This window comes from Xiphophorus maculatus, chromosome 2 (genome assembly GCF_002775205.1).
Source record: "Xiphophorus maculatus strain JP 163 A chromosome 2, X_maculatus-5.0-male, whole genome shotgun sequence".
Classification (NCBI taxonomy): Eukaryota; Metazoa; Chordata; class Actinopteri; order Cyprinodontiformes; family Poeciliidae; genus Xiphophorus; species Xiphophorus maculatus.
Window position 1 is genome coordinate 22,440,653 of NC_036444.1, and position 27,471 is coordinate 22,468,123.

Below are 27,471 nucleotides of genomic sequence, written 5' to 3' on the forward strand. Positions count from 1 at the left end.
CACAAAAGGACTTTTTTTTAAAAAACATTTAGGTATGCCGCACAGCGTTACTGGTGCGTTTCATGGTAAGGATGCCGTTCTGGTTGGGAACAAGGCATGCTTGTTTTCACAAGGTTTTTTGCCTTCATCAAACAGACTACTGCCTGTTGGACTTGAGCCTTGACGGGATGATAGTCAATATTGCCCATTTAGATGTTTCACACTTACAGTTGTTTTCTTTTCATACCTCAGTTTTCAACAGTATGTGGGTATATCAAATTTGTAAGACCCGAGGACTGTTTTATACACTCTTTGGCAACTGGTGATTGCTCGTAAATCTCTACAATCTGTTTATAATCAATAGGACAGAACTGTAGTTGTTTGACGATGATGGACACTATACATCAGCAGGGGGTCATTTTAGTTTGCTCAGGGGTCGTAATCTCGTATTTCATAAGGTCTAAGACGGAGCTAGAAGCACAACCAGTGACCTGATGAAAGACCTCTCTGATGTAAGCAGTAGACTGGAAAACAGTTTTGAAAATGTTTTATTGGCTTTCTATATTCTATTTTGTCTGCAAATTCATCCGAACAACATTCACTAAACTTATTTAACCCTGGGTACATTACACAATATAGTCCTGTCTGCAGACCCTTATGCAGCATGTGTCCTCAGAGAGCTATTGGCGACTTCCACCTTTTTGTCAAGAAGTTTCTGATCTGAGGGCTGGAATTTATCCTCTGAATGTATCTGTATCTGCATCTTTTTGATTTGTAAACCCTTACCCACAGCTGCCCGTCTTCATCAAAACAGTCATTTTTGGCTGACCTTACAGCTGACAAGAGCTGGCAAAGAATCCACAAGACTCAATAAGCAAACTTACTTTTAAAACTTTTGCAACACTGACCAAAGCTGTCAATTGCAAGAGAGCATTTGGGGTAGACTCTGGGGACTGGCAGCGAAGATGACAATGGATGCAATATAGTTGTAGGAATGCATTAATGTTATTATAGCCAGTAATAATGGTCCTCGAGAACGGTAGGATTGTTTATTTTTTAAATTATGTTGAGATGGTTAACATCTTCAGAAACTAACATGCACTTAATTTCACTATAGGAGACAGTTGAGTACTTGTAAATAATTATTTCCACACAAAAAAATTAAACAACACTACCAATAATAAGAAGTAATTAATACGCAATGATCAAGAACATGGTTTGTACACTGGTACGAAACAGCAAAGGGGCGAACTGATCCGAAGCCACTTCTGAGGCAGCACTAAAACGGAGTAGAAGGGGTCGTTGAAGTGCACCGACATTCCTGGGTTTCCCTGTCTCCTAACGCTAACTGGCATTAAATGTGTGTTCAGGCTCTCACTTAACAGAGACAGAAATTCATACAAAGTCAAAAGGGGATGAAAACAACAGCACTGACGAGCATTTCTCACAACTCACCTTGAAGGTGAACGAGCGGAGTAGTTCCACAAACGCAAAACAGTCCAGAGAGCCAAGCGAAGAATCCCTCCAACGAAATCTGGGGACTTTTATTTAGAGAAATGTCCGTAAGGAAGTTTTACATCTCGCCTCGCGTCCTGTGAGTGGGTCTGGGGGGGGAAAAAGGCACTATTCCGCTGGAAGGGAGGAAAAAAAAGGAGCAGCCAAAACCCGGGTCACGCTGTTTGACCGAACAGTCGCTGCTGTTTGGAGACGGCGCGGTCAACTCCTCAACAAAAGAGTCTCCGGTTGGAATAAGAGGACTTTCTCCACGCCCAGGTGCCGAGTCACATGGTAATTTCCAGGTATGCGCGCGCGCGCGCGTGCCTCTGACCAGAGCCTGGAGGCACCGTTCGCAGTGGCGGCAACACACCTGTGGGATGTGACTCTCACGCGCTCGTCCTGACCCTCATCGCGAGCCCCGGAGGTCTGCGTACAAAGCGGAGGGAGGATGAGGAGGAAGCCAAGCGGACAGGCTGGTTGGGAGGCTTGGAGAGACGAGCGCGCAGGGGGAGAACAGACGACAGCGACAACGGGAAAGAAGTATCCCTTACTCCAATGCACGCTGAAGGCGAAGCCGCTGTGTGCGGAGGAGACGAGGAGAAGGCTACAAGTTGTGTCTCCTGCTCGCCGACACGCACGCACATAGGAAATACTTCCGCGGGTAGGGAAAGGCAGCGGTACGGAGGCAGGCAAGCCCAGCGCTGTGGCTCCCAAAGTATTGCACCGGATTCAGCTTTCTGCGGGGGCGTTTCCAGGTCACTTCAAGCAATAAAGCCTAATATTCGTTATGAAAAGTAATAGCTTTTGCTTAATTCGGCTGGCGGTGCCAGTGTCCGGTACGCTGTTGTATAATTATTTTTTTTTCTCAATCCAGTGTGAAAGCTTTATGAAGTTAGAAGAAAAAAAAAAACGAATAAAAAATGCGAACGATCTTCAAGACAAATAAATATCTGGTGTGACAAATTAAAACTGTTTGAGAGATCGCGTTAATCTATATGTGTTGGACAAACCTTGTTTGAATCCGATAGAAAGTGAACTTTAACCCTTTACTGTGTGTACAGTGGATGAGCAAGCTAAATTTACAATCTATGTTATACTGGGTGTTGTCCTTTTGGTTCTTTCCTGACCAGAAGCTCCCTTATACACGTTCAGAAGTCTTGTCTGTTCGGAAAAGATTATTTTAGGTTATTTAGAGTCAGAGTGGCAAATTTGGGTACATCTGGAGTCCTTTCCTGTCATCTTTGTTTTAGTATCTCCTCAAATAATCCTACATATTTTTTTATTGTGATCTAAGCAACTTCAAACGCGCTTGGTTACGTGTCTTTTTTTTTTCCCAGTACACTATGATTGTGCATCTATTTCATATCTATGTTCAGCTCAAGAGTGATTGGCTCCAGCTGGATAAACGGTCTGTAGGTCACAGTGGGAGTGTGAATGCTACATCAAGCAGCAGGCTTTATATTCGTAAGTTTGCTGAGAAGTCGGTGTAAACATTAACTTGAGTTCAGGTTAACGTCATCTCAAAACATTTCACAAAACTAAAAGTCTACACAAAAAACTCGGTGTTATGTACGCGCTGCATTAGAAATTGTTTTATTTATGCACTATATGTATGCGAATAGGGGTGAGTTTTTGTGTGTATTTTGTATTCTGAGCTGAACAACCTAATGTTTGAGAAAATTAAAGGTTTACAAGTGCTGCCCTGCAGGTAGTTTAATTTCATTTGAGTAGATAAATCAGAGCTTTGCTTATTACAAACCCTTTCATTACACGACTTTGTCCCTCGTTCAGAGTGTCTCCAATGAAGTCTTATCAAGTACAGGGAAACTTGAAAGTTATGTTGATGTTGCTAAATATATACAGACCACACAGATTTAAGCATAGCAGTAAATTTTACAATTAGCAGTGTGCAGAAAGACAAGGCTTTGCAACGTAAATCTACAGAGGCTGATTGGAATTGAGCTCTCATAACTGTAATTATCCTACATATGTTTTTTATTCTCATGTCAAAATGTTGGATGCAAAAAGAAAAAGGTTAATGCATTGTGCTTATGAAATACTGTTCCATTGACTTGTATTTATTTCCATTCCTCATATTTTGCCTGCAGACGAAGCTTTTTGAATAAGCCAAGATTTTATTGACAGCCTGATGACCATTATGCATTTTTGTTCCCATTAGAATACAATAGATTGGTCAAGATTATTACTGGATTGCGGAGTAACAGATAAAAAGTCCCATGTCAGGTCCTTGAGCTACTTTCTGCACTTGCAAGATTGAGGTCATGACCTCGGGTATTTTGCTGCACACGTGCTTACAGCCTCTAATAACTAGCATAGAAAAACACACTCCAGAGACGGTCTGTGTCTACCCAGTAACAATCTCACGGTACTCTGGGATAATCAACAGGAATCACTCTGGACAGCTTTCTAGTGTGCATTGCTTTGGATGGATATAAACCAGTTGCCAGTGGAGGCTGCTGACAGCGAGGTCTTTCAGCTTTGCAAGGGAAGACATAACGGTTGTCACATGGTGATCTTGTCTGAATCATCCAGCAAGTTTCCATTTTGTTGTTGTGGCAGCAACAGAAGCCTTGGCGTCAGCTCCCTTTAAAGCAAACTGACAGTAATGGGAAATTAGCTGTGACTATAAACTATACACATATGTTGTGTTTTAGGTGACTGGATGTAATGATGTTAATTGCACTTTTCTTGGTACGCAAACGAGGAAGCATACACACACGCCGCTCTTATTCCAAATAAATCAGTGCTGATTGATGCCGTTCTGGGGGAAACTGTTTGGTTTAAAAATACTTTTCCAAACCAACCCTCTTCATTCATTTACATTTCACATAGCCCCATGTGCCTGTGTCCTCACAAGAGAAGGTTTAGCAGTCTGAATAACGCAAATTATTTGTGTGTGCTCTGTACCTCGACTGCTGAATCGTTAATCAGAAGGAGTAGCTATAATTTTGGAGCTCTTCAGTTTTTATAAGCTGTGAACACTCAACGGGCTTTGAATGAGCCATATGTTCACGTCATTTTTAGTCTGATTTTTCAGAGATTTGTGGCAAACTCGAGCTGCAAAGAACAAAAAGTAGGATTATAAATTGTGTGCTGATGACCACATTTTGATTGTTGCTACTGCTAAAAAAAAAAAAAAATACGAGGTTCCTTGGTACAAGCACCACTGGTGGGACTAGGCCACCTTAGAGTAAATTCTGATACTAACCACTTCTAATGGAAAATCAGAACTAAAAAACAACCAAAATGATTAGTTGTTGAAACACACCGTTGTTTATTTTAAACAGGAACTAGAAAAAAACACAAGTGCCAGTAAAATGTTGACAACAATAAACAAGGAAGCAGAGCTGGTGGCTCATCACTTTACCTCATGTGTTCAAACATGGATTTATAAATGAAGCCAAACTTGAATTTAACTATATTCCACTTGCAAGTAGAAAACCAACGTGAGATGTCAGTATCTTGGATTACTGACGAGTTAAGTGCTATTAGCAATGATAGCTAATAAAAGTGAATTTCTTACACATTTTATGTACTAAAGCAACATTTTCATTACAAAGCTTGTATTGTACTATTTGTAGAAAAAAAAATTATTTATCCAAACCATTAAAAAAAAATTAAATAACAGCTAAGAACTGCAGCTAGTGCTATATTTAAACCCACAGTGGCCATATTGGATTTTATCTCTGGCGTCCATTTAACTTCGACAGTTGAATTTGGAGAAAATCCTATTTAATGTTTCAACTTGGAACTTGACAGCTGTCATTTCTGAGCGAAAATATAATACAGATAAGCCTTTCAAAAAATAATTGAACATTTTTAAGTTGTGCTATGATAAAGTACAGTGGCAGATATTTCAGCCATTTGCTATATCACCACCATAAACTGTGGTAATGCAGTATATCACTGTGGTGGAACATGTTACAAAGGATTTGAAAACAACAGGATTAAAGCACAGTGACTCTGTAGGATCATGTGAATGATTTTCCCCAATTAAAGTACTTTTTTTTCATAATAGTAAAAACTGGCACCGTGAGTTTTCAAACTGTGACGTGTCTTAGTGCAGGACTCAGTGCCAGATTTTTGAGTGATTTATTGGCGTGTAAATGGGTAATAAAAAGCTTGAGGACGGAGGGGACGTGCTAATTACCGGGCTCAGTGACAAGCTAACTTCTATCACCGGTAATAGCTAAAAACTGTTATTTCTTTTTAATGTATGTGTTCAAACACTAACATAGGCTGTGTGTTGAAAAGGACTTTAGCAGCCAAGCTCCTGACAGTTTACCACTGCTGTGGCTTACATGTGCAGCGGCCATATTGCAGCTTGATTTTGGGACTGATGAGAAACCAAAACACCTGGGATTTTTACTTAACAGGACTTCCTGTCCAGTGTTTTACCTTGAAAGACAAAAATAAGTGTAAGTTCTAAGTAGAAATTAAATCCATGCCCAGCGACACAAGAAATGGGAAAAATGACAAGTCATGCCGTGTTTCCAGTTTAACATGGCTGCCTGAATCTTAGTGCAATCATGAAACCTTTGCATTTAGCGAGGTAGTACTTGCAGAAAAGGCTTGAGAATAACTGACATGAAGGGTACCCGCTCTGTAGGATTATCTGAATGATTTTCCTTGATTGGAGTACTTTTCTCATAATGTAAAGGAAAAAAATGGCTCTTTGAGTTTTCCAACTGTGGCAAGTCTTAGTGCGTGGCTCAGTGTCAGATTTTCTGAGTGATTTATGAGCATGCAAACGAGCCTGTCTGCTGAATTGAAGGAGAAGTGCTGCCTTTGCCTAGTGGGCCCTGGAGCAAACACTAGCGACTGCGTGGGTTTTTGAGTCAGTCCCTAACTGCTGACACAGGCACTGAGCTGGCGGGGATTCACAGAGCAAGATGGGGAAGATGGCCTTCGCAGGTCTTCACACTGACTGATGAGATCAAGACGAAAGTAGGCCAAGCCAGACAAGTGTCAGGCAAACAGACAGCCAGAGACAGAGCGAGAGAGACAAACACCCTCCTATCACACATAGAGCCTGGAGAGTGGAAAGTGGCGGCACACAGCCGGGTTGTTTTGGGTCTGAGTTCAATATGTCCAAATCTGTTTGTCTAAAGAGTAATGAGGCTGCTGGATCTCTGAGCATGTTAGCCCAGGGGAGTCTGGGTAGCAAAGAAAGGCCAAGTGGAGGCTCTTTAAATTCACTGGAGTGGAACAGAGTTTTACTTTGTTCTATTAGATATCCCGATGACACTTTGATCAATGCGCCTACACCTACCTGCAGCGTCCCTTTATGTTGCTCGAATCGTGATGATCCGTTATTATGCAGGTGTCAAACACGGCCATTATTCACACAGTGTCCCTCAGCTGGTCCACGCACTAAAATATTTGACTATCAACACATTATATGACCTCATTTACGATGCAGTCTTCCAGGTGTCCGTGATGATGTAGTGGTCATAACACATTCAAGGCTCATAGTTCACAATGTTTGCCATAAGGACAGACTGCCCTCTGTTGGTCAAACCCAGTATTGCATTCTTTAAAAAAATGAAAACACAGGTAAATAAAGTCATCCTTTTATGATCCTTTGTTTTGTTTATTCACTCTGCATGTAAAAAGATAAAATACTATATCCTTATAGAACAGTATTTCTATATTTACAAAGTTTGACATCAAACGTAGCTCTTGGACACAAACAAGTACAGATTCATAATTTGCAAACACGTGTCAATAAAATCAAAAAATTTGAGGTAGAACTTCCCACAAACTGTACAAGACAAACTACAAATGTTGTTGCACTTGAATGTACTTTTTTTTTTGCATTCTTTGGAAACTTATGCAATACCATAAAATGGATTACATGATGATCAAAGTGTGTCAAATAGCTTACATGTTAACAAAGCTTAGTCTTTTACACAAATATGTCTATAGAAGAACCAGGGAAGCAGCCAAGAGTGATCATAAACTCAAGTGGGAGAAACTTTTAACTTCCTAAATTTTAGTCAGCTACTCAAATCTCTACAAATACAATCTTTCTGGTTGAGAGACCAAAAAAAAAAAAAAAAAAAAAAAAAAACTGGCTATAAGAAATTCTGCTTAAAGTGTGGGAAAAAATGCATTTAGGAGGCAGCAAGAATGTGGAAATTGATGACCCAGAAAGAAACAGACGAATCAAAGCCCAGACATAAATCCAGCTGTGAATCTGGATTGGGAGGATTTAAAATTGATGTTCACGTAAGATCTCTGTCCAGTCCGGCTCAGCTCGAACTATTTTGCAAGTAACACACAAAAATGTCCATATCTAGGTGTCGAAAGTCAATTGGCATACACTGAAAGACAAGCAAAGGATATCCATACAAATTGTTGACAAAATGGGGGTGAACATAAACACACATTTCAGACTTTTATTTGGAAAACAAGGTTTAAAAGTGTGTCCTTGTCCTCTGCTACTATGTGCGCCCTTATCACATAAAATCCCAACTGGATGCTCTTGGGTTTGTGGCTGCAAAGTGACAAAATACGAAACGGCTCGAGAGAGTGACGCAACTTCTGCGCGAGTGCATTATCGGTTCGGCTAATTTTGTCGCATCGAGCTGGAGGCGGCCAGATATGCGATGGAGGCAGATCGTGAAAACGCGAGGTCAACAGATGGAGCAGTTCACAGACACGGGGACTTGTTGTGGGGTGGGTGCTGATGAAGGCGCGGAGACAGACTGACGAGGGAGTGAGGGGGTGTTATTCGAGGCGGAGGCAACACCCTTACATGACCTGCTTTCTAACCGAGGGGAGCGCACCTCCAGCTGGACGACTTAGAAGCTATTTGAGATGCGTGGAAATGGAGAGAGGGACTTTAATCTAGCTGTGGAATGCGTGAAAGGCTTACGTACTTGGCAGAGGCCACGTGCGGCAAGGAGACATCAGGTTTGGCATAAAACGGACAGACAGGCTTATGGTGTCACTCTTGACTCAGTCTGGGGGGAAAAAAACTACAGCTGGGAATAGCAGGGTGGCAGCAGTGTGTGGGTTGTTGTGAACAGTCTGCACGCGTTGGACAGACAGAGTGACATTTGAACGAGGAGAATGACGTCTGGAGATGTACCGCAATAAATATGGGGCTGGTATAAGCCGGGCGGTAAATTTCGCGGATCAGTAAAACACACACACACACACAAAAAGTGTGTCTTTTTGACCCCAGGGTTTTAGGCAGAAACCACGAAGGCGCAGCGAGCCACGTTGGTCCCTCTCATATCAGATGTTCGCTCACACTCGCTCGGCTGTCATTTTCACCCAAGCCAAAAAACAAACACAAAAACGTCATTGTTTTCCTCCTCCTGCTCTTAACACAATCTAATCACAGCTCAATCGTCTCCAGGTGGCCCCAGTCTAGAGAGACAAAGAGACTTTTAACATAGCTAACCGTCTTTAACGCGGCCTTGACCCGAAGCAGACCAGATTATAAAATGACCCTCTTCGCGTCCGTCCGGCTAAAAGCCCAAACACGCCTGCTTTCACTCACACACTCTTAGCAAGCATCTATTTCGTCCAGGCGATCCGAGATAAGACGGAGATACCGCTTCCATGACGAGGTCTGTCAGTGTGTGATTACAGGAGAAAGCTGCGCTGTGTAGCTCAGGATGGCCAGATCACTGGATTTAGCAGATGTCTTTCTTGTTACCCTCAACCCCCGTGCCCAAAACAGACCCTACTTACGAAGCTTTTAAACATGGACTAGACAATGACAAAAGTGTGTGTTGTTGGAGCTATTTATTCTTTATTCATTTGAATTTTGTTAGTTTATTCTTACATTTCTAGTTTTTGTATTATTTGCAGGTTGGTGATTGTTGATTCTATTTATCTTTTGTTTGATTATTTGTTCTTATTTATTCGTTTTCTAAAGACAGGAAGTGAGGTGGATCAATCCACTTTCTATAAGTGTAGGGGCCTGGTAAAGACCAGCAGGCATTTGGGTTTGGGGCCTGTGGTTTTTACCAGAGCAAGAGAGGTAGCATGAAAACAAGAAAAGGTTTGAACTCTGTAATTGTTTTGCTGAAACAAAATAAATCATCCAGAACAACAAAACAAGTTTGGACAGTGAAACTTCTTTTGCCTGCGTATGGAAAACTTGACCCCAGTGCCTCATAGGGGCCTCATGGAACATTCACATTGGATGTTTGGTTTGGCCAACAATGGCCACTACAGTGTGACACATTAGCTTTCTTTGTGTTTGATAGTTCACGGGGGGGAACAGCTTTCAGCATGTTAAAATCTTCAGGCTCTCCACTGAGCCTCTTTTGGATGGCATGGTAGCCACCAGTCTGTGCTGAACGGCGGAAACAGCCATCTGTTCAACTCTATTTTCATCCCCCACGCATGGCATCAGGAAAAGCCGCAGGCTGGAGGAACTTAAACCACTCCTAAAAAGTCCTAATTGTTCAACAGGTCCATTTTAAGCTTTATAGAACAGCACCACCAAATGGAAAGGCCCAGATTATTACGAAACCTGCACAGAGTGGGCAGAGCTGCTGATAAAAAAGAAATTGAATGCGGCTGAAAAGCAATTATGGCTCTAGGAAAATAGGAGATTATTACAGTCAAGGTTATTAAATGACCATAACCCCAAAATGCCCTCAAATGCACTTCAAGAGCGAATAAAAGGCTGGTTTTCATGAATTAAACTTTGCTGATGCGGCGCGCTTCTTGGGTTGAGAAAAGAGAAATTTGTGCGTTCCAGATTGAGGATGAAACAGAAGCTGGCGGGATTCATTTGAGATTACTCGGCGCAAACATAGTGTAATCCCCTTATCTGCGTACTTACCTGTCCCTGACAGTGATCCAAGCCTACCTCTATGAGCCTCATTGGCCTGACATTCTGGCACGGGCAAATCCCTGTCTAATGTGTCAGCTCAGGCAGCTTTAACACCTGGCACAGCAACGCTTATCTGCCGAGCACCCAAAAGCACCTACATTATACCACTGAAGCTTCACAACAAGTGAATAGGTTTCTAATATCCACAGAGTGAAATTACTGCTTATGTCGAACACGCTGCGTGTAAAAAGCTCAGTCCGTTACCAAGGGCTTAAGACCGGATTTCAGTACATGTGCAGAATGACTCCTGCAGCCGCAGCCAGCATGTGGATGCTTATCATTCGCATTTCAATCATCTTCAACAGTTTTTTCTGTATGCATTTTGCCTATTTCTTTATACATTTCTGCAAATTTCATGCAATTGACTTCGATTTATTCTGCGATCGGTTTTCACCAAAAACATTCAGCCTACAGCATCCGCACTGCATTTTCACAGGAAATGCAAGTCTGCAGCAGGGCCAGCGGTAGCTAATCAGACCGTCACCATGATGGTGTCGCTACCGTGCTTGACAGTTGAAAGTTGTTGAATCCTTTTCACAGCAATTTGGAAAAGCTGCTTGATCTTTATCTTGCCTCAGTCTTTGGTATGCAGAAGATTGTGTGCAATCAAAAAAAAAAAGCGTGTGGTGAAAGTGCAATTTGCTGAGAAACATTCATCTAAATATTAGTGCACAGGGGACATATTTCTTTGAACATGAGTGTGCAATTATTGCCAATTTATGTATTAAGCACTTTGTCTTGTAAATTTAAATGCTTTTCTTACAATTGTAAATGTTTGTTTCTGTGCTTCTAGATTTAACACTATGGAAACAAATGTGTACAGGTTATACTAAGTTACATGTTAGGTAAACACACAGACAAATGAGCAAAAACAACACAAAAGTACAATTAAAAATGCACGGGAAAATATGTAATAATTTATCTCTGGTTCGTCTAGGGAGAGGTCAACAGGTCTGCATCACTGAAGGGCCTGTAAAAGTGCGATTAAGAATCATATGAAGACCGTAAGTGGACGTATCTATAATGCTGTTGGATTAAAAAAAAACATAATTTGGTTTTCCATTCAGAATTCACATGTAATAGATTCAGAGACAGTTAAACGTCTTGAAAAAAGGTGAGAAGGGCGCTTCTCTGAGGGAAGTTTAGCCGAATGACATTACGTCATTTTAAAATTTTATTTATTTATTTTTATTTATAGCTGTTTTATGATATTTTCGAGCTTATTGAGGAGCTAGTCCAGCTTTATTCTCATTCCAGTCTGCCATCTGGTGTCAGTGCACCAACACTGCATTTTGGAAGCCGTTTTTAAGTGAGCCCGGTCAGCACTGCTCTTGTCTACGCTGCCATCTGGTGGTCATGCCATAACATTGTCTTTTTGAGAACATTGATATGTGAGAATTTGTGAGCGGGGACAATTTCAAAGCTTTTGAATTACAAACACAACGCTTAGCTCTCTTGTTAAGCTAAGTGCGAGTCAATTGGTGTTTTGATGGTGAGACGAAAAAATGTCGAATCAGTTAAACGCGTAAGTTATATACTTTTGGACCCAGAATGCACCGCGCCAAAATCCAGAGTCTTAAAATACGTTTATTCGTAAAACAAAGAGATGCTGTTAATTTTTATCCGCTGGAACCCTAAAATGGTCCATGTTTTGGAGCAAGGAGGCAAATACGAGAGTACTTTGAACTGGTCACGAAACCGTGAGTTAAAATGGTATGTAGCCACTTGACTACCCCTCCGCTCACGTACGTACGTCAGCTTTGCGCAGTGGCAGTATCGTAGCCTATGAGGTTTATCCGAGGCGCGATTATTGCTAGTTGAAAACTTTACCCAATACCCCGCCTTGACGACTTGAAATATAGTCGGCAATGGCAATTTTTGACGGTCTCTACGGAGGCTGATTTTATTGTTAAGAATTTAAACTTATAATTTAGGAAACCTACAGCAATGTCAGTCTTGAACACCAACACTAAATCCTTTCCACACAGTAGTTGGTGGAACTCGCTCTGATTGGTTCCGAGTCTGTCGAGCCTTATATGTTGTAACACCGGATGTGACGTCATTACCGTTTGTACCTTCTTTTCCTTAACTTTCCTACACTGGCTTTGACTTAACTAAAATATTTTTTCCCCCACGTTTATCCTGTTCTTAGATCCGACACCGCGCCACGCGTTTTCCAACGTGTTCTTAACACCAACTGTTAACGAAGCGATCGGCCGCTTTCGACCACTTCCTGTTTTACAACGGACGCAATTTAACCTCTGTTCTTAATATCTGTAGAGATTTAATTTTTGCCATTTGTTTGAGAAATAGAAGAATATGATTACTAACAGATAATTATAATAATTTGATCTACTTGCATTTATTGAAACCACGCCCTTGGTTAAACCGTGAACGAAAGAGATAGAGCTGAGACTAAAGAGTCTCTGCGGACAATGATGACGTCAGCTTTGCGCAGTGGCAGTATCGTAGCCTATGAGGTTTATCCGAGGCGCGATTATTGCTAGTTGAAAACTTTACCCAATACCCCGCCTTGACGACTTGAAACATAGTCGGCAATGGCAATTTTTGACGGTCTCTACGGAGACTGACTTTATTGTTAAAACAATGAAAATGTGGTTTCTTTCGAGTCAGTAATATCCTTAAAGCTTGTGAGGTCTGAAGTGTAGGCATTGGTCTGTAATCTTCAAGAAATCAGTTTCAGAAACTATATTCTCTAACCAATCAGTTCACATTAAGCTCCGCTAATGGTGACCTGTAAATAACAGGTGATTACGCGATTACGTCTAAAACAAGGCAGGTGACAACAAATAACCTCTTGTTTGTTAACATATTATATTAACAGCAATCATTTGTGCATGCACTAAATGTAACATTTATTTAGCTCTGTAATGTACAGATAAATGGACCTTAAACGTCGCTCCTTATTTGTTCCATTTGTATGACTTGTAACATTTGCTCATTTTTGCCATTAACGTCTGTTTTGTACCAATTTTGCACAACTGCACTGTGGCACACTTGCTGTACACATATTTACATATACATATCGGCATTTTTTGAATCTTTGCAAGGACTGCTCTTAAGTTGCTTTTTATATTAACAGCATTTTATATTTTTTATATTTAATTTTTTTATTTTATCTACAACTACTACTCAGTTGTAGTTGTTATTGTGTCTTGTCTCTATGCTGTAACTGCGAAGTAATTTCTCTGCTGGGATGAATAAAGTACTTCTGTTCTATTCTATTCTATTCTATTCTATTCTATTCTATTCTATTCTATTCTATTCTATTCTATATTCTTAACCAAATCTCATTGTCTCTCAAGGTAATGACTGTGATGTTTTGACTTGCATTTCTCATTCATCAAAGTCTTAGTGAAAGACGAAGCAATGTTTTCAACCATGGGTTAACATGACAGGGAGTGAATAGAGTTCCCATCCGCTGAGGTCAGGCTGCCATCTTTGCGCAGTGGCAGTATCGTAGCCTATGAGGTTTATCCGAGGCGCGATTATTGCTAGTTGAAAACTTTACCCAATACCCCGCCTTGACGACTTGAAATACAGTCGGCAATGGCAATTTTTGACGGTCTCTACGGAGACTGATTTTACTGTAAATATAATTAAATAAGGTTTTTGTTTTGTCTAACTTTCAAGCATTCTGGAAGTAGAGGGATGTGAGCTACATGCATTTGTGAAAGCAGTCAGGATGTCTATGAAGTCTTGCAGTTTGTGTACAGTATGTCCACCATTAGCGTTTCTCAATCATTTATTTCTTGAGTTGCACATTTGAAAACCAATGATCTTCTTTGAATCAGTTCACATTGTATCCTTTTAGACATTATTAAATATTTGTATGACCTATAAATATTTTTTCGTTTAAACTCTTCAAAACAAGACAATTCTAGGTGTTTTAAAATTTCTGGTATTGGTAAAAAAAAACACAAAAAAACCCCCAAAAACAAACAATGTTTCAAAACACAGACAATATAAGATGTTAAAATGAGAAATGTAAGGTGCATGAATGCAAAAGTTTTGATTTAATTCGTAAAAGTCAACAGTTTCACTACAATTCAGATTTAGGCATTCCCATCTCAAACTTTTCAAAATAAAGCAAGAGTGAGTTAAAAAGACAAAAAGAAAATGTAGAAAAATACGATCAGCCTGAAGAAATAGCATACTGTTTGTTGTTATTTTTTTAATCTAGCAAACCTGCAAATATATATATTTTTGTTTTAAATCTACAATAATATATGAAAAGTTAAATTATGTGACTGCTATCATGTTTAGTTTCGGGTTAAAAATGAAAACATAACATCATTTTTGCAAACACAAAAGTACTAAAATGTGTGTGGCCCCTGGAGTTGTTTCAGCTTGACATTTTTGGCCCCCATGCCAGAAAGTTATCACACCCATTGTCTTATATGAAATGTGCTCTTATTTTTTCAGTGTAAAGACTGAAAAAGAAGGTTTGGACATTATACTGAGAGTTGTCAAAACTTTCAGGGTACAGCAATATGCAAACCTACCTGCATAATACATTAAATACTGAGTGGTATTGGCAGCCATTTTGGATGCCACGTAAGATTGTAGTGTAGTCACAGGAGCATTTTTTAATCATTGGGGGGACAAAATGGATAAGTTGCTTAATTATGTGGCCTTCATCAAAATTGTCTGGAAAAATTTGACGAATCTTTGTATTTTAGAAAGTGAATGTGGAATTTGATTAGTTTGGCTGCTGTCAGATTATTTTTTTTAGGTCTAAATTGCATTTCTCAATTTTAAGCAAACATTGGTTTTAGTCACTTTGACACCAGGCCCCTCGTCTTAAGAAGAAAGTTAGATTAAAAAAAAAAAATGCCTGTGGCCACATAGCATTTTGTCTTTACAATAATTCATCCCAGGCTACGTTTTATTATGTGTTTTCTTGTAATTGGTGCCTAATATTGTCAAGTTATTTTTAGATGTGATTATGATGTTATTATTGTTTCTTTTTCAGAGATGCTAAGTCACGATGAAGCAATGTTTTCAACCATGGGTTAACATGACAGGGAGTGAATAGAGTTCCCATCCGCTGAGGTCAGGCTGCCATCTTTGCGCAGTGGCAGTATCGTAGCCTATGAGGTTTATCCGAGGCGCGATTATTGCTAGTTGAAAACTTTACCCAATACCCCGCCTTGACGACTTGAAATATAGTCGGCAATGGCAATTTTTGACGGTCTCTACGGAGGCTGATTTTATTGTAAATGGAACAAAATTTTGATCTGAGAAGTATTGAGAAAGTAATCTGCATTCATTGGTATGTATTTCCGAATGGTGATGGGCCCGATGACGCAGAAACCTCGGCGCATGCGCCGAGCAAACAAAACGAAACCTCGTGTCGGTGCGCGTATCGCTTTAAGGAAAACCACGTGGCCAAATACAGTTCCTGTGTCGTTTGGTTGCGAAAACGCGCCAAATTGTTTTTGTGAAGGAGAAACAGCGTCGACACGTTTGTGGGTTTTGTTGAATGGAGATACTTTGCGTTGGTTTTTGGCTCGTATTTGAACACCGGCATGAATCAACCGAGGAAGAGGACTTTTCCTCCCGTGTGGGATCATTCTTGATCTGGTCGCGGAGGATAAGGTAAATTATTATTCGGCTCTCATTTCCACTATTTATAATTGTTCTTTCGGCTTATTCCAATTCCTTCCTATAGGATATTTGAATTAGTTTATAGGGGATTAACTTTTATTTATATTGCAGGTGAAACAGGATTTGCTCCCAGGTGTGGTCTTACTGTAACTGGAGATCTTCCACAAAGCTGAGGCATCATCGCGCCCGGCATGAGGGGATGATCCGGTCAACACTCCGTGATAAACCCTGGTGCTTCCAGAAAGCAGGCGACTGAACTGGACCTTCAACTCAACCGCCTGCTCCCAGTTCAGGTTTGTCATGATTGTTAACTGTGTTTATATGTATTTTAATGTTCTTGCAAATCACTCCCTGTAATTACAATAAATTAGTAACACAGACGCATTTGTCTTTCCTCCTATGACAGACCCGTGGCAGCAGCTGAACATGGAAATCGAAGAGGGCAAGGCCAATTCAAATGTCTCCACAGATGCCGTCATCGAGGTACAAAGATTCATCTCGGAGGCAAACGCACCAAGATCACAAGGTCCGCTACAATACTGGGGGATGCAAAGACTACAATTACCCTACGTCACACAAACAATGATTAAATTTCTATGTATGCCGTCATCATCGGTGTTCTCAAAAGCAGGAGAAGTGGTTTGTAGACGGAGCAATCGCCTCGGCCCAAGGCTGTTACAGCAGCTGGTGTTTCTAAATAAAAACATGTGGATGAACCTGGTTCAGTCTGTTTCCAGTCTCTTGCTGTGACATGATCTGCAACAGCAACACATTGTCAGCACTGTGTCGACACAGTTTGAGGTATATGCCAATGAGGCATCATCTGACCGTCACTATTTCTGAAAGCGGTCAGGATGTGTCTAGTCAATGAAGTCTTGTAGTTTCTGTATAACAGAATTCATAAGTGATTTTTCTCTTCCGTTCCACGTTTGAAAACCAATTAACTGTTCTGAGCCAGTTCGCCTTGTCTCGTGAAAGCAAAGAAGACAATGTCTTTTCATCAACATATTAATATTTGGATGACCCATAAGTACCCAAATATTTCTGTCTAAAGTCTCCAAGAAGAAATAGGCTCTTATTTTTTCAGTGTCATAACTACGCTGAGGTTTGGACATTGCATATCAATTTACAGCAATGGGCTGTGCAAACCTACCTGCACAACACATTGACTGCTGGGTGATATTATTAGCCATTTGGGATGCCATTTAAGATTTTCACCAGCTGAAGATGAAGTGTATAGTCACTTTAGCATTTTTTAGCAATTGTGAATAAAATCGACAGAATGCAAATTGTTGAATTTGTTAGGCTTCCCGCTTCTTTGTGTAAGTTATCTAAAGAAAACAAAACCTCGATGAATTATTGTATTTTATAAAGTGAATGTGGAATTTGATTAGTTTGACAGCTGTCAGTTAAATTTCATTAAAGTCTACATTGCAGTTCTCAAATTGAAGCAAACATTGGTTTCAATCAGTTGATGCCCAATATTGTCAAGTTATTTTTTAAATGTGATTATAATGTTATTACTGTTTACTCTGCAGAGCTGCTGAATGAAGACGAAGCAATGTTTTCAACCATGGGTTAACATGATAGGGAGTGAATAGAGTTCCCATCCGCTGAGGTCAGGCTGCCATCTTTGCGCAGTGGCAGTATCGTAGCCTATGAGGTTTAACCGAGGCGCGATTATTGCTAGTTGAAAACTTTACCCAATACCCCGCCTTGACGACTTGAAATATAGTCGGCAATGGCAATTTTTGACGGTCTCTACGGAGGCTGATTTTTTTGTGAAAGTGATCACATATGGGACTTATGCATGGTCAGACATAGATCTTACAAACTTAAAAAGTAGACTAATGTTAGCTATGTGTGTTTATGAAAGCAGACTGAATGTGTCTAAAAAAAAAGTTTAGTAATTATTGTATTTTACTGTGAAAATGTTTGTATCACATTTGAAATGTTATGTTTTACTTGTAATCATTTCCCACTCCATCATCAAAAGAGTAATATTACAGCATTGGTCTAACTTCTTTTATGCTGTGATTTTTTTATCAGAGAAAACTTGCTTATTTTTCTTATTATTGCTAGTATATCATCGACATCTCAGTGTTGATTCTCATATCCATTTTCTGTGGCTTCAAGTGGTTTTAGAAAACACATTTTCTAATGTCTCCAAACCACTTCCTTATTTAAATATGTGACATTTAGAAACGTTGGAAAAATCGTCATCGCAGCAGCATAACTAAGATTTTAGCATTTGCAGACCAGATCAGTAACTTACTCTAAAAAGCTAGATGTATATTTGTAGTTTGTCTGATTCAGCTTTATGTGTTTTGAAGATTCAGAAAACATTCATTCCAACCTTACTTTCCAAAGTGAGAAAGCTAAAGAGAAATCTAAAACTAAGCAGTGAGCCATGTCGTATCAGTATCGACAACACTGTCTTTGGTTGATATTTGTGTTTAACGTTATGTTCCCACAACTAATTCAAATGTCAACTGCCTTGACATTTCAACATCAAGGCAGTTCAACATGCTTTACATCATAAAAACACAAAAATCAACTATTGGAACATTACTTTTTTACTTTTTCATCAAAATGTTGGCTAGTATTTCATTAAACATGGTACAAAATCAACTCTAACAAGATTTAGTCTAGATTTAAAGGAACTCAGCGTTTCGGCTGTTTTACAATTTCCTGGAAGTTTGTACCAGATTTGCGGTGCATAAGAAGCTGAATGCTGCTTCTCCATGTTTGGTTCTGGTTCTGGTGAATGCAGTGGTTAATTAGTAAATAGATTTTTTTTTCTCCCTTGCTACAGTTAAAAGTAGATACATTTTGGCAAGTTTTAATACCTGAAACCAGAATAAAACACATATTGTGATGCACTGTGCTTTCTAGAACACACGGGGGCGCTCTAGATCCATGACAAAGGTGAAGAGACGAGCAGAGGAACATCGAGTTGGTTATGCTGAGGGTTAATCGTCACTTGAAATTCAGTTTATTTATAAATGTTCTAAAACCTAAAATAATATTAGTGTTGTCATGTTTTAGCATCTCACAGAGACATAATTGCTTTGCTATTTAATTAGAAAGAGATTTGATTTAGTCAAAGGCTGGTAAGCCTTGACTTAATCAAGGCTTACCAGCTGAACTCATAAGACTCTTGTCTCACCCCGATAAGGCTCTCGTAACTTTGATGTTTTTATAAACAGTCTTAATTTCCTCTTTATTTTCACTCTTTGCTGTTTATGAAAGTGAAAATGAGGGATTTAATGTTATGGTATGAAACTAGTTTGCCTTGCTAAACACAAATATATATATATATATATATATATATATATATATATATATATATATATATATATATATATATATATATATATATATATATATATATATCTTCCAGTTTCCTAGTAGTGGTCTTTTGATGTGCTACTTTGCTAAATGTATTTAGCGTGCTGTCGTTTGTACACCATTCATAATGAGTCATTGTTTCAGATATTGGAGTGCGGTTACAGGAAGCCATCTGTTGGTTGTTACTCCCCAACTTCAGCACTGACACTGTGAAAATGAAATTGGAGCAACTGGTCATCTTCCTCCAAAGTCAAATAAAGCTTTGAAGAGGAGAGATTTATATTTCCCTAAACTACTCAGAAAGATTTTTGCATTGAACCTTGTGGCAATCTGGGAAGCATTTCCTTTGGCTTGTCCTGTAGACCCACAGAGCAGTGATCAGTAAATCTTTTACACTTTGTATTTTCTGTGTGTGGTCCTCTTGACCCGATTATGACCCGGCGGTCGCTCCACGTCAGGATGTAATTACGGTTTCAGTAACATGAGGTGAAAATAGACGGCTCTTTTTATCGGGTCAGTGTCCGGTCTTTTGCTGAGAATTCCTCAGCCGTCCAGAGCGATATGAAAGATATGGCTCTCCTTTGCGTAAACAGGAGCCTAATAAATGCCAAAACGTAAACAAATACACAGCACAACACGACAGGACTAGTTCCTAGGTAACCATGTGACAGTGCTCAGGATTGCTATGGAAACCAGTGTATCCTCCCCTCCATCCCCATCTCTTTCTAAATCTGTGTCTCTCTCTTCCTCTCTAATGTCTGTTTGGAAATATGTGACAAGCTATTACCTTTAATGTGTCTTAGCTTTTGCGTTTCGCTATTGATTACTCTTAAAGTTTATTTTTCTAAGACGTAAAATCATTCCCACAAAGTCTAGAGGCAGCAGTACTCACTTGAGGAATTCACAAATGAAAACCTGCGTTTCATTACAAAGAATAATATCTTATCATAACGTCGAACTCCGTGACAAAACCGAAACCGTTTATTACAGGAGACAAAACTATTTAGTTTTTTTTTTTCTTCACATGTCTGCTCAGTAAGCTAATCTACAGTCTGCTTTTAAAGCTGGTGTTGTATTATTTGTTATTTGTTTTATTGTCACAGTGGGTGTTGCATTTCCATTTTCTAACTAGAAAACCACACTTGTCTTCAAAGACTAAAAAAGATCACAGCCGATCCTATTTAAAACGCAGGTGCAAATTCTGAAAGGGACGCTTTGATTTGTGGCCAATTACGGACACCCTTGTTGCATCACCTGTCGTAGCAGGTCTTCTCATTTTTGTTCTCGCTGCCGTTTCTTTCGTGGGGGCGGGAGGCATTTTAGGGAGACGGCTAATACATTTAGAGATCACATGAGTGAACAGAAATCTCAAAAGTTCTTGAACAAACCCAATTAAAGTTGTTGCAGTCCTCCAAAGCTATCTGCCTTTTTAATCTCTGCATGGTGTACAAGGGATTGCCCCCAATTAGTTGCCTTCTGTGACACCATGACATGGAAAGCATCTATCCTGATTGTATTTCAGCCTCAATTACTCTGTAAACCTTACAGGCAAGCCAAGAAAAACTGGTCTCTTCCACTCTTTGTCACTTTTTTGGGGGGAATGATTTGTTTTCCTTTTTAAGTTGTCTATGAAGTGTGGTGTTTGGTTTTTGGGGCACAGGTGCTCCAGTTGTATTACATTTGGCACAAAAGGCCTGGCTGTCTTAGTGGTGAAAGCAATCTAGTGTAACCTTCCAGTTCCCTGGAAAAAGCCTTTTGTTTTAAACTCTTCAGCAACATTTGTTTGCATTAGGAGGGGGGGAAAAAACATACTCCAGACTATTAAGAAAAGAAGCTAACTGGGCTTAGCATCAATGCTAAACAGATGGCTAAATATAAAACTATAACTTGTAAACATTCTGGACTGAACTTCAATGTGTTTTTACTTTTGGCTTATTTTTATAGAAGGGATGTATCTTAATTGGTATTTTTTTTGCTGAGTGGTGACAGTTGAGGTAAAGACGGGGTCCTGCAGGCTAGATAACTCTGTTGTTTGACACATCTGTCAATGAAATGAACACTTCCTTTCTTTTGTGGGATTAAGTCCCCCAAAAATTCAAGTTTCCTGCTCTTCCAGTGATTCACTGTCTGTGCGGCAGACAATGGTATGCGATCAATAACTAAAGTGTTATTTTTATTTCCTTACAGCTACATTTGTGCCTGTGGTCTACAGTGACGGTGCTCAGTGTGAAGCATTTTCCACGATTAGATGCTCTTTTGTTGAAATTAGTTTCTTTGCGACACATTGGTTCCAGAAAATAAAAGGAATAAAATGACTTTGGAATAAACAAAAGCGGATTTTATTAAGGAACAGTCTTTTAGCGTGGATGGCCAAGTTTTTTTTAACGAATGCTAGCATACATTCTGAACGACAACATCAACCTGTGACTTTCGTAAACCATTACAACGTGTTGTGTTCGCTTGGACGGTTGAGTTTAAGTGTAAAGTAGTTGAAATGTGCAAAGTCTGTCTACACAGTTTGCAAACTGCATCATGATTCAAGACACTTTTAGCTTGTTGGTCTAGTAAAGGTCGATTGTCCACAGTCTGTGGGAAATGCTGTTTCGATCAGAAATGCATTGATCTACTCCTTGTGTTGCGCTCATACAGTTGGCTAATGTGGCTTAGCAGTAAAGTCTACTGACTTGTCTTTAGCATCATCCCTAATGATTGACATCGTTCTCAGATTTTCTCCCTAATATTCGGTCTCTCTCCATGCCACGTAGCAACAGACCTGCATGTAGTCCAATGGGTTATACGAAGCATTCAAAATAAACGTTTTCGTAACTTACTGAGTAAATATCTCATTAGTGCCACGCAGAAGACGCGCGCCGTCTCAAAAGACAATACATGTGAGTCATTGCATATTTATCAGAAATATCGAAACCCAACATCATGATGATGACACACTCTGTTGGTAAGAGTCATTGTTTATGCGAACAAACTAAAGTCGGTGAGAAAAACAACTGGCATGCAGAGCCATCCTCTAGACTCTAATAAAATCTTGTGACTGATCAAAGCAAAAGCAGCGCTGCGGATCAACAGCCCGGCATTAGATAAAAAGCCTGGAAGCTTTGCCCGATGCTGTTGCTGATTATGCTGCTGCATATTGTTACAAATGAGTCGGCAATTCCTAGAAGAAACCTGTAACTTAAACGGCATCGCCTCCAAGGGAGAATCCGTGCAGAGTCATCTCCTTCGGTTAAGCATAAATGTTAAGGAAAATAAAGCATCAGTCTATAGTTGGCTGTGGTTCTTTGATCAAGAAGACGGTGAAGTGAAGATTATTGACTGTGTATTTGTGCTGACTCTTGAGGAAAATAAAATTGCCCCTACTGGGCAATAAAGGTCGTCAGTCAGTCTATCTTGAATCATTCAGACCCTTTAGGAATAAAAGTCCTTTGAAAGTGCTTTGAAATAATCCTTGTCATTCTTTCTTCTAAGTGAATCTATCTTGTGAACCTACTTTGTTTTAATGAACATTGTGTTTTTCTAATGTAAGCTAAACCCCGAGGGACACTTACTCCCTATGTTTGAATACAGAAGACGTATGTTGTGAGTCTGATTGAAGGAGCAATCTGTAATCATGTTACTGAACGAAGGACAAATCCATGCAGTTCTTTAATCTTATTTATTCTGCAAGAGCAGAAGGTCAAGAGATCTCTAATAGAAAGCAGATGTCCTCCATTTTGCATTGTCAAATTAAATGCGTCGTCTTCTCTTTTCATCTGACTCTTTCTCTGTGCGTATGTGACGCATTTTAGAATGAACAAATGTTTGATGTCATTTAATGCAACCTGAGGCTGCAGCATATTTTGAAGGCCCTTACATTGATGCTTAAAAATACACTTGCACAACAAACTCTAAGCTAAGCTAAGCTCTGTCGTACTCTCAGTGCACTCTCAGATGTGCCAACATGTTTTTCTGCCAAACATCTTTTGTCAGCAAGAAATCACTAATTGGCTTTTCAGTGCAACAAATTAGTTAATGAAGTGGTGGCAGTGATGACAAAAAGGAAACCAAAATTTGGTCTACCACAGTTTCTTCTCATTTTTAAAAAAATTTTCATTTCTCCAAAAGAATAAATACTAAGAACCAACCGAAAACAAAGACCGCCCGCTAGCTGCAATCAAAGACAAGCTTAGTGTGATCCTTTTGACAAACAAACACTGCAGACTTACTTTGGTTTTCATTTTGCAGCCTTTTTGTTCCATGTGCTCTGAAAAATGTGCTAACCTCTTTCTGAGGAGCAGATTATGTTTGCTTGTGTGGATGTTAACGATGCGTTGAAGCTACAATGCACGGGGTCTGCTTTTAGAGCAAGCGTTTGTTTTTTTTAAATTGCTGGGCTTTGTGCGTTGGAACAACGCAGACCTGCGGTCCGTGAATTTAGTCAATGGAGACGACGCACCGTGAGGCTCTGCATGCTTACTTAGCAACTTTAGCAACTACTTTTTAGACTCCTATTCTTCCAGAAGAGAATAAACCAGAAAAGGAATTAGACCAGAGGATACTTACTTATACTCATCTACCAATCCTGAATAGGAGTATCTAGTCTATTTACTTTGGATCAACATTATTAGCTTGTTCTACTTTTGTTCTTTCTTTCAGTTTGTTATTTTGTTTGTATTTCCTTTTATATCCTGTAAAGCACTTTTGCCTTGTTGCTGAAAATGTGCTATATAAATAAAATTACCTTTACCTTTACTTTAAGAGCACTCACAATTCCTCTACAAAATTTTACAGAGGTTTTACCTGACCAATCCCAATGACGTTTCTAAGCTCCAGAATAATTGCATCTTCCCCACATTGGCAACTTTTAACATGCTAAATGTTAATATATGTAGAGAACAGACCTCAAGGGCTGAATAACTTTTAATAAACCATGTTGCTGTGTTTTGACTAAACTGCTCATAAACGTAGTAATTACTGCAGAGAGACTTTTCTTGCATTTTATTTCCTGTTGTTCCTGTTACCCCAGACGATGCTGAAATTAATTATGCAAAGAAAGATTTGTCATAAAATGAAAAACATTACAGACCGCCCTGTACATCCTCCTCATTTAACTGTAATGCAACAGTGTCTTCAGTCAGAGGCTTCTTCAGATGTACTGTAATACTGACTGCTACTGTATATTAAGTTTTTTTCTGCCCACAGCCTCCAGCATCTACAACACTCTGCAGAAAATGTTATATTCTGGTTTACAGCAAACATTTAATTTCCCTTTGGGATTAATTAAGTATTTTTGAATTGAATCATTTCATAAATTATTGTCAAAGTTGTTTATCTAACTGAAGTTTCGGCAGAAGTCACACAATCTGTATGTACTTTAGTTTTCCTGCTTTTCAATGAAAATAAGCTGCCATAACAGAAAGAAGTGTTGAGTCATTAAGGGTGAGTCGCAGTTAAAAACTAGACCAGTCTATGTATATCAGTTAAAGAAATACAGTAAATCCGTTTAAAACTATTAAAACATTAAAGCATAAAAACAATTAAAAACATGCAGATTCAAATTTTTTACGAGAGTCAAAGTGCATCTTTAAGAGTTTCTTAAAATATTAAAAATTCTGAACAGATCAAATGTGAAAAGGCAGATTGTCTCAGATACACAATCACCTCTGCTTAAATACGCTTCAATATCTACCTAAAAGGTTCAAGCCTTTCTCGTTTCCCCTGCTTTTAATTGGATTTCGTCGACAGGAGTTTTGCCTGTAACAAGTACTACTAGACAGACACTTTAATCATAAGTAAAGTACACAGAAGTTTGATTTAATGGGGAATTACAGTGTGACCAAACGATGACCCTCCACCCTCATTTTCACTAATAGTGCAACTCCATGCAATCCTCTGAAAAACGTAGTGCAAATTTTTCACTACATTGTATTAAGTTCAGTTTGGATATGTGTTATACAGAGAGAGAGAGAGAGAGAAAAAGGACTCAGCGTGTCTGAACTTTTCCAAAGTCCTTTCATGCAACTTCTTCTGCCAGGAGACAAAATCCTCTGAAAGTATTTCTTCCACAGATTTAGACCTTCGGAGGTATTCTGACCCTCTTAAATGAGACTGAAATTTAGGAAGAGCATTTACTGAAAGCAGTGAGCTATGTCCCGTAATCCCTTAGAAAATGGTTGATTTAAAATCCTTTATCTGTTTTTTTTTCTTTTCTCCAGAAGAAAAGCTCGACTCTGGCCACAGCAGTCAGTCTGTGGAAGTCGGTACGCTCTCAGCTCACACACAAATAAGAGAAATACAGAGAATAATTTCTTACAAATACTAATATGTTATTAAATATCAGTCTAGGTTATTGCGCTACTTAATATGAGCTAAAATGAAAGGGGGAAATAAAACCTACCACCTAGAGAGAGGTTATCCCAACCCACGTTGAATTGTCCTTACTGGAAGTTACTGAATACTGCTGCTGCTTTAAAAATGGGAATATATGTGAATGTTAGGTAATATATAAGTGTTTAGAGTGGCTGCTAATACTAGAAAAGCACTATATATATGCTTCTAAATATGCATTACATATTACACGGTCTGCAGGTTTTCTTCATAAACCGCTCAACTCTGTCGGGGGTTTATTACTTTTTTAAAGAACGTAACCTGAACACTGTTTTAAATCAGAAAGAACTGAAGCAAAACAAGAGCTCAGCCCGGTTAATGAACACCACGGTTGTCGTTGTTATTTCTTTTGGCTGTTCCCTGCGTGTCTTGACCAGTGGCTCTGCTCGACACCATTATCTGTGTGCGGTCGTTTTTCTTTCAGCTGCATGCTTTCCTGGCCGCAAAACACAACCGCTTTTTTTTTCACAAAGACGCAGGCATGTGAAATGGAAGAAGATGGTGGAGGTAATAGAGACGAGACTGTCAAAACTGAGCTGAGCAACGAAGGATTCACTCCATATTTAAAACGGTTTAGTCAGAATTGTTTCCTAATAATGCCTAATTTGACATTGTTCAATAAAGTTTGTGCTGAAATAAGCAGCGTGTCGGCGGCCGAAAACATTATGGCACGTTCAGGTTTCATTTGTCTTTCTGTTTTCATCATTGCTTTTTTTTATGGTCGATTCACATTTGAGTTTATTTCTTTGTATTTATTTTTTATCATTCATCTATCTGGATCACGTTCTCTCACATTTTACTTGGTTCCTCTGTGTTCTTCTCTGTTCATGTTGCCTTCCCTCAGCCTGCCCCGCTGCTTCTCAGCGCAGCTGTTATGCATCACCTCGTTGTCCTCTGCCTGCGCTCTCCCTCAGCTGTTCTCACTTCTCTCTCCGGTCCTCCCACCCCCCTTCATCCTCTTCGTCTTCCTCAGTATATATGTAACATTTTGGTTTTGACTCCTTCCATGACTACTGATGATATCTCCTTTACTTGCCCCTGTTCTTCGCTCCACGTCCGGTTGTTTTCTCTGATTTGTTGCCTTTTTATGTAAGTTCTGAGTTATTCTCATTTAAGAACACTGTGTTCTTTACATGATCCCTCCAGTTTTGCTTGCACTTGGGCCAGACGATTTACTCCAACGTTATGGCAGAAAATGTTTCACCTTTTACGTCACACTGTCCTTTGAAGAAGAAGGGGAACTTCTTTCAAAATACACTTGTCAAAAGACAAGTGTATTTTGTCAAAAGGCTGCAAAGCTGCTGTGCGTTTCATTTGTCAATCTAAAATGTGGTTTTCCATAAAAATAAATTTTTTTCACACTTTACAATGAAGTTAACAGTGAACAGCAAATTTTTATGTTTCGCTGCTCCACCTTTATGCGCCGTTTTGCTCTGAAACTGTGTGCTCTGACGGCGAGTTTGGGTTTTGGACGCAGTTAGAATATCTATTGAGGCACTTATTTTGTGTTGCGTATTTTTGTTTAATCATAATTATTTTGTGGTAGCAGTTTTTACTTTGGCACTAAAGGGTTTTCTCTCATTTTCGTCTGTCAAAGAAGCCAAACTGTGTTGATCATGCTTGATTTGTACAAACAACAAAAAGGGAAATCATCCAAGTGGGTGAATACGTTTAATAGACACTATATATAATGTTACAAAAAGACAATAGAATACAACAGAAGCAATTTTATGATAAAAAAGTCAGAT

General features: G+C 39.4%; 1 protein-coding gene, 1 long non-coding RNA gene and 5 other non-coding genes across 9 annotated transcripts in view; 6 read left to right on the plus strand and 1 right to left on the minus strand.

The window, feature by feature from the left end:
* Positions 1 to 5,040, minus strand: part of plxnb2 (plexin B2) — a 158,008-nt gene extending 152,968 nt beyond the window's left edge. For all 3 annotated transcript variants that reach the window (XM_023352743.1, XM_005796336.2, XM_023352742.1), the window contains exon 1: positions 1,435 to 5,040. The gene's annotated coding sequence lies outside the window, so the exon portion shown is untranslated. The remainder of the gene's footprint in view (positions 1 to 1,434) is intronic.
* A 7,076-nt stretch (positions 5,041 to 12,116) lies between these two features.
* LOC111606591 lies at positions 12,117 to 12,257 on the plus strand. The gene has a single exon (XR_002752127.1). It is a non-coding gene; the product is annotated as a U4 spliceosomal RNA (small nuclear RNA).
* Positions 12,258 to 12,806: 549 nt separating this feature from the next.
* LOC111606588 lies at positions 12,807 to 12,947 on the plus strand. The gene has a single exon (XR_002752125.1). It is a non-coding gene; the product is annotated as a U4 spliceosomal RNA (small nuclear RNA).
* Positions 12,948 to 13,818: 871 nt separating this feature from the next.
* On the plus strand, positions 13,819 to 13,959 carry LOC111606584. Its single transcript, XR_002752121.1, has one exon. It is a non-coding gene; the product is annotated as a U4 spliceosomal RNA (small nuclear RNA).
* Positions 13,960 to 14,351: 392 nt separating this feature from the next.
* On the plus strand, positions 14,352 to 17,895 carry LOC111610591. Its single transcript, XR_002753733.1, has 3 exons — positions 14,352 to 15,982; positions 16,103 to 16,284; positions 16,398 to 17,895. It is a non-coding gene; the product is annotated as an uncharacterized LOC111610591 (long non-coding RNA).
* On the plus strand, positions 15,448 to 15,588 carry LOC111606586. Its single transcript, XR_002752123.1, has one exon. It is a non-coding gene; the product is annotated as a U4 spliceosomal RNA (small nuclear RNA).
* LOC111606589 lies at positions 17,621 to 17,761 on the plus strand. Its single transcript, XR_002752126.1, has one exon. It is a non-coding gene; the product is annotated as a U4 spliceosomal RNA (small nuclear RNA).
* Positions 17,896 to 27,471: the final 9,576 nt, after the last annotated feature.